The 13,765-nt window shown below is 32.0% G+C and overlaps 1 pseudogene; it reads right to left on the bottom strand.

Annotated features, from left to right (window-relative positions):
- Positions 1 to 11,054: 11,054 nt before the first annotated feature.
- Positions 11,055 to 13,448, bottom strand: LOC116142882 (annotated as a pseudogene).
- Positions 13,449 to 13,765: the final 317 nt, after the last annotated feature.

Raw genomic sequence — 13,765 nt, 5'->3', positions numbered from 1 at the left:
TATGCTCTCAGAGCGAGCTCCTTATAATCTCATATCGAGCTCTTTATGCTCTCAGATCGAGCTCTTTATGCTTTCTCATCGAGCTCGTTATGCTCTCAGATCGAGCTCCTTATGAACTCAGATCGAGTTCATTATGCTCCCTGATTGAGCTGCTTATGATATCAGATCGAGCTCGTTATGCTTTCAGATCGAGCTCATTATGCTCTCAAATCGAGCTCGTTATGATCTCAAATTGAGCTCCTTATGCTCTTTGATCGATCTCCTTATGCTCTCTGATCAAGCTTCTTATGATCTCATATCAAGCTCGTTATGCTCTCTGATTGAGTTCGTTATGCTCTCAGATCGAGCTCCTTATGATCTCAGATCAAGCTCGTTATGCTCTGATCAAGCTCCTTATGATCTCAAATTGAGCTCTTTATGCTCTCTGATCTAGCTCCTTCTGATCTTAGATCGAGCTCGTTATGCTCTCAGATCGAGCTCGTTATGCTCTCTAATTGAGCTTTTTATGCTCAAATCAAGCTCTTTATACTCTCTGATTGAGCCTCTTATGGACTGATTGAGCTCATAAGCTCGTTTGTTTACTTGAGATTGTGTGCACTAGATCGTTCAGATCGCATGCCTCAAACTCTCAGGTCGAGCTCCTATCAAATCGCGATCAACTTCTAGCTCGTTAGATCACGATCAGCTCTAAGCTCTCAAATCGCAATAAGCTTTTAGCTTTAATATTGCACCGAATTTGTGCACCGAATAACGTGGCAAAATCTTGACCGTTGATTAATATTAAGTTATAATTAATCGACGGTCAGGATTTCGTCACGTTATTCGGTGCACAAATTTGGTGCACTACTCCCGGTGACTGTAGCATTACTCTTTTCATATTGATACTTCATGGCCCATGCGTCGATTATCAATCAAGTAGAGCACCACGTACGCAAAAGTAGGGCACCTCAAAGCTTCCAATAATTTTCATATTGACAGTTCATCTCAGTCCTTAAAATTGAGTGAGTGACGAATTACACCCCCAAAAGGATGGACCAGTGGGATTGATCGGGTAGATCCATGTCCATCCATCCCATATTCTTTACTAAGCCTTTTAATATCTTTTGATAGTCCGATGCTCCACTAGGCACTTTTAATCAGTGAGTTATTATTAATTGAAAGACAGATTTCATATTCATTTGTTATGTGGCAATTTAATTTGATGGCCATTCTAGGTTATTATTGGATTAAAGACAGATTAGTTAATTCATTAACTCTATGGACAATTTAATTTACCCAATATTGTGGCTGAGACCATGAGTATGATGTAAAGTCCACTAATATCGTTAAAACAAAATATTCTTCACAAAGTATTCAAGTAATATCACTCTATTTTCAAAGACAATAAGACAAGAAATTACACAAAACAAAGTTCAAAGGCGTCCCCAAAAAATTTTTCTAAGAATGTTATATGTATTTCCTAGTTTCATGGCTGTGTAACAGCTACCTTTTAACGATCCTCATCCCATCAGCCTTCACGATTAATGTTAAATCTTATTTTTAAACAAAAAGCAAAGAAAATTGCGCACACCTTTTCAAAGGACTAAATTAATGTCTGTATAAGTTTAATTTCCCATTTGAAATCTAATCAAATACATATAATAAAGTGTAGCAAAACAAGAAAAGAGAAACTAACAATAAAGTACCAAACACAAAGCAGCTAGTTTCTACATAGAGAAGATGAACTACTTGAAGCAAGAGCAGGATTGAAAAGGATAATAGAAATCGAGCTGCTTAGACAAAATAATGCAACACGCTTTTACATTTACATCCGTCACCTTTTCTTTTTTACGACAAGAAAAATATCTCGTGTGATCTTATTTTCATGGTTTATTTTAATACTCAATTTGTAATGAGTGGGTCCTAAACCTAAAGTTGCAGTTGTCTACTTTTCTAAAGTTGTAGTAGAATTAGAATTAGCCATAAAAATGGTTGGAAAAAGAAAAATTATTTTAACATAGTAATTAAGGGTGGACCGTGATCTACGGCTATCATGACGTAATCAAGAACGTGGCTATCATGACGTAATCAAGAACGTCAGAATACCGTCATTATATAAATCAAAGAAAAACTAAAACTTGGAAGCTGAAACTTTCATTAGCGTGAGAAGGGATAAACATTTTTAAATTACCAGGCAAGCCCCGTATAAAGAGAAGCATACGACAACAACATACGCCTGATTTGGAGCCGAATCTATTCTTGAGGCAATTCAATTAATATATATAAATATAATGAATATTCTTTTTCCAACTATTTTTATCAATCGTTAGTCACAATACGTATATATTAGATGATGAGATAATATGTATGATCCTTCAAATTAATTATTTTATTTTTTAAGATTGAAAAAAAATGAAAGGAAATGTATAATAATATACGATGCATGGTAATTCACGAGAACATATTCTGACCGTGTCTGAAACGGAAAATGTTTTCACCCGATTTTCTTATTGGACAACAAATTCAGCTTAAAAATTAAATAAACAAAAAATAGGAATCTAGGACGGTAACAACAGAGATCTTATCTTAAAAATAATAATAATAACAATAATAAAATAAAAAATAAAAAAGGCTACAGTAACAGACAGCTATAACAAAAAAATCCCACTAACTTTAAATATTACTTATTTTGTCATCGATTCGTGTCCTCAAAAGCAACAAAACATTCCAAAAGAACTTAGTATATTAAAGAAGAATCACATCAGCAATTGTTCCAAAAGAACTGGTTTTATAATCATATTTGCTGATGAAAAAAATACCAAATATATTTTTCAATCTTAAAAAAAAAAAAAATGGATTTCTTAATTCATTTTCTGAAAATAATTGTTTTAAGGATCATACATATTTTCTCATCATCTAATATCTACATATTGTCACTAGTTATTAATAAAAATAGTTGGAAAAATAATATTAACTCATTAGAGAATATATATTATTAAATAAAATTATTATTAGATACTAATGTAGCCAACAACTTAAACCATTTCCCGCACAAAACTGTTTTTCTCTTTTCTTTAAAAATATTTTTAAAAAATTTAATTTTCTTCTCGTTTTCTAAACTTAAAAAGAAAGAAGAATAATTTGAGAAAGATAACATGATAATACGCATATATAGGGTGAAAAAGAGGAATTCTTTCTTTAAAAGATTCGATTACATGATTATAAGTTACGTAAAGTTAGATATCAAAGTGTAAAGAAATATATATATATCATATGTTGATGCCTCGTGTTCAACCTAAAGAATTCTTTTGATCAGAAGTGAAACTCATATGTCCTTCAAGCAAGTTTTGTCAGTAGGGACCCATTTATAACTTTCGAAACTAATTCCCACTGGAAATCCAAGAACATTATTTGTCTCTATATCCATACTTTTACAATTAAGGAATTAAATATTCTTGCTTTAGTTATGATCTAAAAAAGAATCATCCGTTCTTTGCTTTTTAATTCCAAAAGTAAAACAATCCATGCACATGCACGCATTCACCCATTCAAAACCGGAACACTAATTTCCGGGAGACTATTATAATTAGTAATTTTTCTTTCTTGTATTTTATGAAAGAAACTGTTATGAATATTAATATAACAAACATACAAAAAATTGATCGTATCAATATATTAGAAATAGTTTTTTTTTTTTTTAATTATGTATTTATAAATAAAATACATGAAAATAATCATTTTTTTTTTTTTTTTTTTTTTGTTTGAGGCCCTAAAGGCACATATTAAAATAACTCTACTTAGTTTGTCAGTTGTAATCGATGTCCGACTCGCGATCTGAAATATTGGTCTTCATTATATCACTGACTCACGAAGGGTCAAATAGTTCGTCAGGGCTCTTTTGACAAACATCCAGTCAGTCAATTTTATTCCTTGAAAGATGAAACTACGCACATGCACATATGCTGCCATGCAACGTTAGGATAGTCACAGCTCATTGGCACGCCCATCCTTCCCAAATATCTCACTTAAAATCAATGGCTAACCACCACCATTGGTTAGCCCTTGATCTCCTCATTTAAACCCTTTTAACCCCATCATCGTTCCGTTCACTGTTCGCCGGAAAACGGACCTGCTCTTTTGCGAAAACGGGTTTTTTGCAGTCCATTTTCCGGGGGTTTCTGTCATCGGAAATCTATCAAACCACGACAATGGGTTAGCCCTTGATCTCCTCTTTCTCACCCTTTTCACCCCGTCATCATTCCGTTCACCGTTCGTCGGAAAACGGACCCGCTCTTTTGCCAAAACGGGTTTTTTGCAGTCCGTTTTCCGGGCGTTTCTGTCATCGGAAATCTAATCAAACCACGACCATGGGTTAGCCCTTGATCTCCTCTTTCTCACTCTTTTCATCCCGTCATCATTCCGTTCACCGTTCGTCGGAAAACGGACCCGCTCTTTTGCGCAAACGGGCTTTTTGCAGTCCCTTTCCCGGCCTTTTTTGTATAATTTGTTCTTGTATAATTTATGGTTTCATTCATTGATTTTTCAATTATTCAAATTAATCTATGATTAAAATGTTAAACCTACTAAAAATTTCTATGTGGGGCTATTTTAAAATGCAGTGTAAATGATAGAAAAAGCAAACTGTTCATCATTCATATATACATGAAATTAAAGAATTATTTGCCTGGAAGGACTGATAATGAGATTAAGAATGTGTGGAACACTCATTTGAAGAAAAAATTCTGTTAAAGATGCTGATACAGATCAAGAATTGAAACCGAACTTTGAAAAAGAGTACTTCAAAAACAAAATTCAATTAAAGAAACTTCATTGAACCTATCATATAAAGAGTAAAAGACAAGAAGAAGAGAGCACTTCAAATAACACAATTTGACCAAAACTCAACGCTTTAGGCTCCATAAATTTTGGTGGACGCCAAAACACACATGAAATAAGTCTTGAATTGCTAAAACACCCACCTGACATGAATTAAAAAAAACACTTGAAAGCTTATTACATCATACACACTATGAAACAAAAACGAAAACAAAAACAAATAATAACACCGATTCCCCATTTCAACCAGTCAAGCGACCTGGACATCGACTTCTCCTATTTGGTTTCCAAACAACATGAAATCTATCCTTCTACGAACTTCAATTCGAAACGCTCCTCCTTCAAGCCTGCGTAACGAGATTCGATCACCAACTCTAAGGCATTTGGCTCGAACAAAAGCAAGCCATCCTGTTCTTAAACAAGGTTTCCGGTGCCCTTGGGGCCTTGTGCAGCAACAGAATATCCATGGCTCGCCCGAGCTATCTGTTACAGCAAGCTCGACTTTGTGTTCTCCCAGCGGGAGGAGGATATGATCTAGTGCTGTTATGGGGAGTTCCAATCTGCTTGTGATATCGGTGAATGTTGCTAGCTTAGAAAAAACCTCCATGGTTCTTAAAGGTTTAATATGCAGGCTGGTCTTGTCACTTAAACGCCTCCATGGCTCTTAAACGTTTAATATGCAGGCTGGTATTGTCACTTAAACGAAGTTGTTCTCACATTTATAGATTTTATGTGAGCAATGATATTGAAAATGAAGATGTGTACAAGTCTTGGAAGTAACTGTCAGCTTTCTGGTCTAAAATCTTCTTTATCAGTGGCAACTATAGTAATTAAAATATAATGTCAATTGAACGTCATCGCATCGCCTTTTACGATTTTATCTTATTTGTAAACAAAAAAGCATAGGAATATTGTACAAAACTTTCCAAGGACTCAGTTATTGTCCCTATTTCCGTATCTTTGACAAGCGACTTAAATATCTACTTCTCAAAACTTCACACCAACTAATTAATTCCCTTAATTTCTTGTGTACTTTAATTAACATACTAAACTTTCTATCTAAACTTGATTGTTAGAAAATAAATTACCCTCCCTTTCTCCCCACTTGAATTGCTTAATTAACATATATGCATAATGTATAATTTCATGCGTGACTAAAGCAGAAAATTGATATAAAGCAGACGAGCTTCATTGTGAATGAATGAAACATGAAATTACTTTTTGAAAAAAATTGCAGATCATAAATCGAAAAGCCAGCCACCAACCAGGTACGTAAAGGTCCTACCGGCGTACCATCCAGCCCAGCCGACAAAAAGCTTCACACCCCCTTCATATTTACACCACTTGCCAGCGCATCCAACAAAATAAATTCTGCCCTCCCCCGAAATTTGAGATTTTTACGAACTCTTGATTTGGCCTAAAAAAAGTGGTTCAGGTGAACTCTTGCTTGGGTTCTGAAATTGTTGTCCTATTATGTGCTTGTGGGAAAGCCACATCACAACCAATGTTGTTACATGAATTAGTGTTTAGTAATCTTTAAAGCAGTGATGATTAATTGAAAAAAAAAAAAAAAATTATTGGTGTTTTAATAATGTCTCTGAAACAAAAGTGGTGATGGCATTCGTAGATTTCAAATTTAGGATTTAAAAGAATATGTTTAATAATTTTATTGGATAAAATAAAAATAATTCTTAAAAGAATATTATTTCATTCTTTTAAAATAAATTTATTTTACTTATTACCAGTTAGCTTGATACATATAATATGTAATATGTGATGCCGACAAAGAAGATTATTTTCTTAAGCATTCCTAGTTTTAATGGCAAAATTTGGGATATATATACATAAAGGTTCTCAGGTCAAGATCTACATTTAATAATGATGCTGACAAAATTACTATTAAGATGCAAAGAAATATATCATATGTTGATGCCCCGTGTTCAACCTAAAGAATTCTTTTGATCAGAAAAAATTCAAGTGAAACTCATGGCCTTCTATATGTTGCAAACTATTAAATTCAAGCAAATTTTGTCAGTAGGGACCCATTTATAACTTTTTAAGGAATAAAGAATACCAAAACTAAAACAATCCATGCACATGCACGCATACACCCATTCAAAACCGGAACACTTAGGCTTCGTTTGGTTCACAATTGGGTGTTTTTGGGAAAAGTTTTCTGAAAAAAGTTAAAAAAAAGTTGAATTAGGCGGGTATTACGATGTAGGATTTATAAATTAATAAAATACCCCCTATATTTGTTTATTTACAAAACACCCCCTATAATAAAATCTTAAAAGTTAACAAAAACACCCCCAACCCAATGTCAAATACGGACAGCTGGCCACCACCGCCGGAGGGTGGCCGGGTTCACCGTATTGACGCATAACCGGCTGGATCTTGCCGGTCGTGCGTCGATATGGCCTTTGCCGGCCAGATCCATGGTGGATCTGGCCGACAAAGGCCAGATCTACGGCCAGATCTGGCCGTATTTTCTCCTCAACGACGACCAACAAACGGTCGTCGTTGATGGTCAACGACGACCGTTTGTTGGCCGTCGTTATAAACTGTTATGGCCAAAGATCTGGCCGTCAACGGCCAGATCTTTGGCCTTAGATCTGGCCTTTTCCGGCCAGATCCACAGTGGATCTGACCGGAAAAGGCTAGATCGGCGCACTACCGGCCAGATTCAGCCGGTAGTGCGCCATCCTAACAGATTCCGGCCATTTTCCGGCAGTAGTGGCCGGAATCTGGTAAATATGAATTATTGGGGTGTTTTTGTAATTTTTAAAAAAATATTTAGGGGTATTTAATTAAATTATCAAATTTAAGGGGTTTAAAAAAAGTTGAATAATATTGGGAGTAGTATTCCCAAAAATCAAAGTTTTTGGGTATTTTAATGTTTAACTTTTTTGGGAATACTAAAAGTAGTATTCTAAAAATTGAAACAAACGAAGCCTAATTCCGTAGAATCCAGGAGACTATTGTGATTACTAATTTTTCTTTCTTGTATTTTATGAAAGAAACTATTAATGAAACAAACATACAAAAAATTGATCGAATCAATATATTAGAAATAGTTTGTTTTAATTATGTATTTATAAATAACATGCATGAAAATAATCATTTTTTTGTTTGTTTATTATGATCTTAACATAAGCCCTAAAGGCACATATTAAAATAACTCTACTTTATGTTTTAACAGAAGTTAATTCTCTCCAAAAATGGTTATTTAATATAATAATGCCATTTTATTATTAGATTCATTTAGTTTCATCAAAGCTATTCTTATATACCATTATATTTGAATTTGAATTGTAAAATTTTTTTATTTCATCAATTTATTCTAATAAATAATCCAACTGTATAATATAATAACTAATAAATTAGAAAGGTGATTAACTGTAACTTTTATATCGAGTATTTTTAAATCAACGGTCATGGTTGTATCGCGTAACAGACTACAATAGCAATTTCCAAACATCACATTGAGCGGGAGGAAGTTTCCTGGAAAATCAAAAAAGAAAATGAAAAAAATCTTGAACTCATTGAAGTCAAAAGTTTTAGACATAAAGTGCTCTAAGAAGAGGGCACTTAAAAAATGAAGAAAGAAACAAAGTTAGGTCCTTTTTTTTCTTTAATTATTTTTTAAATGTGGGTAATACCTATTTTGAACTCATTGTTGTTTAGTGACATTCTAGTGATATCAAATTCAATCACTCAAAATGATGAACCATTGGGAATGAGTAAGTCCAGTTTATACTCTTTGCCAACCCTTTTATAAAGCCAAAAGCAAAAATCACATTGGTAAATTCAATTTCGCTATAGTGGGGACGGTTAGAAAATTTTCCCTTTAATAATGTTACATCAATAGGGAATATGATTCTTGATTCATGTCACATTCCCCAAGAAACTAATTTAACTTGTCAACCAAAATGTTATCTTGCCAGCAGCATATGTTGTTATAAGTTAATAGAGATCGAATTTTATTAAATAGCAAAAATTTTGTGTGGATCATATTATAGTATTAGTGATGTTATCGATACCACCACAATATTTTATAACTATGCTTTAATTCCTTAATTAGTTACAAAGATTTGTTTAACTCTTTGATTATTTACAAAGATTTGTTTCACTCCTTTGATTATTTATAAATATTTATTTCACAATGTTATTTTTTTTTCTGGAAAAATTTATTAAATGAGTATGGAGGGAATCTCTGCCTGGAAAATTTCATTACAGTTCTAACTTCCTGATTCAACGTTATAACCAACAAACAGAGCTCAATCCCAAATCCTGCTTATTTTTGTGTGCAAATGAGCCTGTCAGGCTCAACATAAATCAGAACAAATATATATACAATATTCAGCTGATGAAATAATGAAAAGAGATCTCTAAGAGTTTATGGTGGTGAGCACGGGTAGCGAGTAGAACCAAAACCGGAACCAAAACCTACCCAGAGTTGACACTATGCAAGTAGGTTCTGGTTCCCTTTTTTTGGAACCGATACTATGCGTTTCTGATTCCGATTCCTACAAGTGGAGGAACCAAAACTAGAACTTGGAAAAAAAAACCCACAGCGGGTACCCTGTTTTCGAACCTTGGCTAAAATAAATATTTATGAAGAATGGGAGGTCTATTGTAATTTTACATATAAAAAAATTAAAATGGAAAAAATTAAATTTTTATAATAACCTAATTAAATAAATATACAATTATACTTATTACATATAAACTATACCATATAAAAAACTTCAATATATTATAATATATTAATATTAAAGTTTTGATTAATTAAGTGTATAATTGGAATTATGACCAATTAAAAGAATTATTTTTGAATAAAATAATATATTTGATTGAATAATAATATAATATTTAGTTATTTATTTCAATTATCAAGTTCTAAATATATATATGTAGTAAATTAGTAATTAATTAATTATATAAAATAAATTGATAAACATTAATACATTACTAGTTAAATGATTACTTAATTAATTATAAGTTTATAACATTAAATTAATAATTTAATACATTACTTAATTAAATGATTAGAAATTTAATTAATTATAACATTACATTATAAACAAATAATTACTTAATTAAATGATTAGTTAATTAATTATAACATTCCATTATAAATATTAGAACAATACTCAATTAAATGATTAAAAATTTAGTTAAGTATAATATTACATTAAAGATTTATAATATGATTACTTAATTCATTATAACATTACATTATAGTATGATCACATAATTAAATAATTACTTAATTAATTATGATATATATTATAAACGTGAGTAATTTACTACATTAGCACAACACTTCATTAAATGATTAGAAATTTAATTAATTATAATATTACATTATAAATTTATAGTATGATTGCTTAATTAATTATATTATTTTATAAAAAAATAATTATTTAATTAAATGATTAGTTAATTAACTATAACATTTCATTATAAATATTAGTACAATACTTAATTAAAGAATTATAAATTTAATTGATTATAACATTATATTAAAGATTTATAGTATAATTACTTAATTTATTATAACATTACATTATCCACATAATTAATTATAACATTATATTATAAACATTAGTAATTTAATACATTAACATAATACCTAATTAAATGATTAGAAATTTAATTAACTATAGCATTACATTATAAATTTATAATATGATTACTTAATTAAATAATTACTTAATTAATTATAATATTCTACTATAAACATTGGTACAATACTAATTAAATAATTATAAATTTAATTAATTAAAACATTACATTATGTTATAATCACTTAATTAATTATAAATTTATATCATTACATTATAAATAGTATTAATTAACTACATTAGTACATTACTTAATTAAATAATTAAAAATTTCATTAATTATAACATCACAATATAGATTTATAGTATGATTACTTAATTAATTATAATATTCTATTATAAACATTAGTACAATACTTAATTAAATGATTAGAAATTTAATTAATTATAATATTAAATTATAGATTTATAGTATGATTATTTAATTAATTTAATTAATTGTTTGTGTTTTGGTTTTGATTGAAGAATTTTATGTGAATTGTGATGAATTGATTGAATTCAAATGTTGCCTAGAGATTTGAGGATTTATGAGTCACATTGGACACAAATGAATGAGTAATCAAAATTTGTTAAGGGTGTATTTGTAAACTTTTAAAGTATTTTTGTCATTTTTTAAACTAATAGGGGGGTTAGTTTTTTACAGGGTACGGGAAAGGAGGTTCCGGTTTCGGTTCTTTGAATTTAAGAACCTGTACTATGAGGTTTTGGTTTCGGTTCCTTTTTTTGGAAACCTACGCTGTGCAGTTCCAATCTCGGTTCTCCTAAAAAATGTAGGGTACTCGGAACCACTCACCCCTGGTGAGGTTCTGAAACTACCAGGAATATTCAGCAGGCAAGGAACAGTTACTCCTGACCTGACCTTGAGATCCTGACAGGACTCCCAAGGATTGACATCTTAACCATGGCCCTGGCAAAGTCCATTCTGAAGATTGTTCCATCGCCTGATGTGTAAGCCTTTAACAGGGTTGCAGTTTTCCCATCAGCCATCAATTGCTGATCAGCAAAGAGTAGTCCTCTCCCTCTCAGCAAGCTCCGGAAATAGTTGTCCAAATCTGATCCAGACGAAATTTCAGAATCATTGAGGCTGCTGTTGCTGTTGTTGGCCTGGCAATTCAGTCTCAGTTCATTCAGAAAATCAGCAGCAATAGTTGGATCTGGTTTACCTGTCCCCGTAAAGTTGTAGAGGCAGCCTTGAATGAACTGACAGCTCATTTTTCCAATGTTATGTGCCCCTAAAGATAGCAATAGCGAAGTGAAAAATTTATTTCAAGCAATGAAGTTTATAACACAGGAGATAAATGGGAAAATTTAAAGAGTGTGTACCTAAAAGACTGACTGTTTCTCTTCCATTGAAACCTCTGAGAGAGAACAGGTGAAATGTCTGGGAAAGATTGCCATCAGGTTTTGGAATCTCATACATAGTTTCCTGAAAGTCTGATTCACTACTGTCTATCCTGCCTGTAATACTGGATGGTATGGGCCAGCTTGCTGTGATTTTTAGATACAAATAAACACATCAGGGAGCTGAAATATAAGAATAAAAATAAGAGTAATACTATACTCACAACCTCTTCTTACAAACTTCTTCTTACAACCTCAACGTGGCAGCTAGCAAATGGTTAGCCGCAATTTATCAGGTGGGACCCAGATGAAACTCATTACGAGCTAACCAATAGTGAGCTGTCATATCGGGGTTCTGAGAAGAGGTTGTGGGTGTAATATTACTCTAAAAATTACCACATTTGATCATTCACAAGTATATATTTATGATTGTGAAGTAACACATAAAAATTTCAGAACACAATCTAGCCATGATAAGTTTGGTTCAGTCAGTTCTATCAACAAGACCAAGCAGTAGATTAATCTAATTTGTCTTCTACAACAAAACCATGCAGAGCTGAGCATTGAATTATGCAAACCTAAACTTAATTATAGCCAAAATCCTGTGGCCTGAAAACTCATCAATCAACAAAGTAAGAGCTGAGCATTGAATTATACCAGAAGAATGCCATCTCTTGTGGCGAGTGCTAGCGTGTCAGCGTAAGAAACCACCCCTGGACAAGCCCTTTCAAGCTCTGCCTTAATCAGATCAATTTTATCAAAACAATTCAGGGTGCTATGGAGAACCGCCCACCTCTCAATGGAATGGTTAGTATTTCCATTGCTATCATCCAAGAACAATGAAGCATCAAAGGCCTGGTTCAAGAAAACTCTCAAAATTAAGAACAATTCCCTTATCTAAAAGCTCAATAGCAAGCTACAAAGTGTAGAATCAACTGATCACAAACCAAGGCATAACAACAAACTTATAATTACCATTTGGGAATCAGAACTTATATTATAATCACAAAACCCACAAAATGAAAGAAAGAAACGCAATAAACCACATCAAGTATTAAATTCACGAAGTTACAATTCAGGCAAAACAAATATCATAACAAGATTGACTCAAACAGTCATAAGATAGCATACATAAACAAAAAGGCACCACTAATCCAAGAAAATCCACAGAATATCAAGAGCTTAAGAGATTGAAAACCTTAATCAATTAAATTAATGCTAAGAAGCAAAATTTACTAACAGAATCACATTACAACAAAACACACAAGATCAAGAGAAGTACAAGAAATGAACAAAATCCATTTGAGAGAAGGTCAAAATGAAGTAAGAATCAAGAAAAGAAGCAACAAAAAGCATACATATATACCCTGATGAAAGAGTCTTGAAAAAAGAGGCGCAAGAGAGCGGCAGAGACATCTTTCTGCTCACAATAAAGCTGGCACATCAATACAATATTGACCTCACAATCTTCTCAGCATCAGGATACGACTCTCTGTGATGGTCATGCTCTACCCCAGGATTTGGCCCCCAAAAACCGCCTTGTTGAGTTTGCAGAAAGACTGAAAAGACTGGATGAGTTTCGATATTCTTCTCTGTTTGGGTACTTTTTTGGGGGTCATGAGAGAGAAAAGAAACGAGATTAACAGAGCCAAAATTACCCATTTGTTGTTGTTTTTTTTTTTGTTTTTTTTTTTTTAGATTTTTAAGTTATTTTTGTTTTCTTTTCAAAAATTTCCATTTTTCAATTTTCTCATAATTTCGATTTTTCTCTCCATTTTTCAGATTTTATTTTAATTTTTCAGTTTTTTTCCCCTTTTATTTTTTAATTTTTTTTCAAGTTATGTTATTCTTTTTCTTCATTTTTTATTTTTATCTAGGGTTTAGGAAAGCAAAAATAATCGTAATGCCCTTCAACTTTCTAGCGGAGTTACTTTTTGGATGTGTATTTGCAGTTGAACGATGCTATGTTTATAACTGAG

Source organism: Pistacia vera, unplaced genomic scaffold, assembly GCF_008641045.1.
Source record: "Pistacia vera cultivar Batoury unplaced genomic scaffold, PisVer_v2 Contig1006, whole genome shotgun sequence".
Classification (NCBI taxonomy): domain Eukaryota; kingdom Viridiplantae; phylum Streptophyta; class Magnoliopsida; order Sapindales; family Anacardiaceae; genus Pistacia; species Pistacia vera.
The sequence above is the reverse complement of the archived record's forward strand: the minus strand, read 5'-3'. Positions and strand labels throughout refer to the sequence as shown.